General features: G+C 46.7%; 1 non-coding gene across 1 annotated transcript; it reads left to right on the top strand.

The window, feature by feature from the left end:
• The first annotated feature begins 1,508 nt into the window (after positions 1-1,508).
• Positions 1,509-1,583, top strand: Trnas-cga. Its single transcript has one exon. It is a non-coding gene; the product is annotated as a tRNA-Ser (tRNA).
• The last annotated feature ends 1,353 nt before the right edge of the window (positions 1,584-2,936 follow it).

Here is a 2,936-nt window from a genome sequence, read left to right as displayed (position 1 = left end):
GACTAAGCACCTCTGTAGCGTAGTTGAGTGGTTGTTCGCATAGAGGGGCGCCCATGAGTATCCACAACACCACTGACATGGCTTTATTTAAGACGATTCCAATCGGATAGGCCTCATTCCGTCAGCTGTCTGCGCAGCAATCAGTTCGCATTAGTTTGCAGTACACTGTGTGCATCTACCAGCGTGTTTGTGCACCTCATCAGGTTAATATCAAGTTAACTCCCAATGGGACGTAAACAGGAGTCTGAAATTGAAAAATGTGCTGTAATTGTAGTTCAGCATCAGGAAGACTATTCTAGTAAGGCAAAAGCAACAGAACATAGTGTAGCCCAGTCTACAATGCAGGCATTGCAACGGATCAAGCGAGCTGGTGGCAATGGAAGTGTTTCGCGATATGGAAGTCTCCAAGTAAAACCAAACAGGAAACATCACTTCATATGGGTACAGAGTAAAAGTCAGAGGACTCGTGCTGCGCCTGAAATTATCGAGAAAGTTAATAGCAGGCAAGCAACTGGCAATCTCTGTCTCAACAGTGGAATGCCGTCTTCGTGAACAAGGCTTCGAGGGCTGCCTAACGACCATAAAGCCTTTATTACACAAATAAAATGAGGTGAGAAGATTGCAATGGACACAGCAACATAAAAACTGGAGCATGCAGCGATGGTCCAAGCTATTACTCGCGGACGAATCTAGGTCTGAAGTGTCTGGAAGCCATCGTTGAATGTTTGTTCGTCGACTTAGTGGAGAACTTGTGAAGAGTTAGCGTGTCACGCCAACGGTGTGGTTGAGGGTCGGTCACGGTGAGGGGATTTTTCGTGGGCTGTAATGTCGGTGATCTACTGAGAATTAATGGAACATTAAAGTGGGAAGGAAATCACAGGATGGTGGTCAACAGTGAAGATCCATCTCACAAAAGAGTTATTGGTAGATTTGTTCTGCAGCAGGACAGTGATGCCTAGCATGCTTTTAAACTGTGCAAAGCCGGCCGCGGTGGCCGTGCGGTTCTAGGCGCTCCCGTCCGGAGCCGCGCTGCTGCTACGGTCGCAGGTTCGAATCCTGCCTCGGGCATGGGTGTGTGTGATGTCCTTAGGTTAGTTAGGTTTAAGTAGTTCTAAGTTCTAGGGGACTAATGACCACAGCAGTTGAGTCCCATGGTGCTCAGAGCCATTTGAACCATTTTGAAACTGTGCAAAGAGTATGTCAATAGGACAGAGAAACGTGAGGAACATAATTTGGCCACTTCAGTCGCATGACTTAAACCCCCATGAACTCGACAGGGAAGTCAGAAGTGCTGTCATCTAATACCGAAGATCTATGGAGTAGAATGAGATTTTCACTCTGCAGCGGAGTGTGCGCTGATGTGAAACTTCCTGGCAGATGAAAACTGTGTACCGGACCGGGACTCGAACTCGGGACCTTTGCCTTTCGCGGGCAAGTGCTCTACCAACTGAACTACCCAAGCACGACTCACTGCCATAAGTGAAGCTGTGAGGAGGGGGCGTGAGTCGTGCTTGGGTAGCTCAGTTGGTAGAGCACTTGCCCGCGAAAGGCAAAGGTCCCGAGTTCGAGTCTCGGTCCGGCATACAGTTTTAATCTGCCAGGAAGTTTCTTTATCTATGGAGTAATTTACGCACGTTTTGGACTGCAATCTCTGTAAAAAAAAAAAAACAATAAAAAAATCTTATCTGCAGAAACGCAAGAGCTGGTACAGCTGTTCTCAGGAATTTGAAAAAGCTAAAATCTGAGCCTTACTGCAGTGTACTTCGTGGTGAAGATAGAAAATTCCTATTTTGTTGATCTATTTAGATGTAGATTTAGTCTGTAGAGTGTGTCTATACATAAATTGGAGCTTATAGTTTCTATCATGGATCATCAGTCTTTCGACTGGTAGTGTAGATGTCATCAAAGGCACGTCCAGTAAAGTTTAAAAAAAAGTGAACATTGGGTTAAACGTCCTGTTGACATCGAGGTCATTAGAAACGGAGCACAAGTCCGGATTGTGTTAAGGATGGAGAAGAATATCAGCCGTGCTCTTTCAAAGGAATCATCCCGACATGTGCCTCGAGCGATTTAGGGAAATCACGGAAGATCTAAATCTGGATGGCTGGACGCGGGTTTCAACCGTCGTCCTCCTGAATGACAGTCTAGAGTGCTAACCACTGAGCCACCTCGCTCGGTCCAGCAAAGTTTTGAAACGTTCAGTAGCTTTACAGTATAGTCACGTAGTGACAAAAGAAAAGGACCATATTCGCAGGAAGGAACGGAAGCGATTCCGCCAAGGGTGGTCGGACCAATCAGACAGCAGCGCGCCGGTACCTGTCACGAGGCTGAAGACCTGCAGGCCTCCCAGCGGGAGGCGAGTCCTTCCGGGAAACTCAGCCGGTACTCTATTGACCAGCCGGACTGAGAGTCGTCCCGACAGACTCCAGAATGGGAAGTCCCATTTGTCTCGCTGCGCCGACAAGGCGCTTTGTGTAGCGATAGTAAACATAAACTTCACAACACGTACAGGTGTTCCTCTGAAAGCTTCCATAATGGCGTGTCCACATCTGCCGATGACAGATGTTTGTGTGGCTCATATTGATTGGTCTTCTGTCTTTCACGGCGACGTCTACAACTGGGAGTCTTTTAGAAGTAAAAAGAACGATTGATTTTTTATTACACACACATATTTGGCCACATCATGAGGCCGTTCGCTCCCGTCCTTGATGTGAGTTCTAGCCATCCGTTGCTTGTAGGTTTTGTATCGCTGTTTTTGGTATGGCACATTGCAGGGAATTGCAAGGGTAGTTTGAGTTCCAAAACCACTCGTCACTGATATACAGGGTGTTACAAAAAGGTACGGCCAAACTTTCAGGAAACATTCCTCACGCACAAAGAAAGAAAATATGATATGTGGACATGTGTCCGGAAACGCTTACTTTCCATTTTAGAGC

The sequence above is a fragment of the Schistocerca americana genome, chromosome 3 (assembly GCF_021461395.2).
Source record: "Schistocerca americana isolate TAMUIC-IGC-003095 chromosome 3, iqSchAmer2.1, whole genome shotgun sequence".
NCBI lineage: Eukaryota > Metazoa > Arthropoda > Insecta > Orthoptera > Acrididae > Schistocerca > Schistocerca americana.
This window is presented reverse-complemented; position numbering and strand designations above follow the sequence as displayed.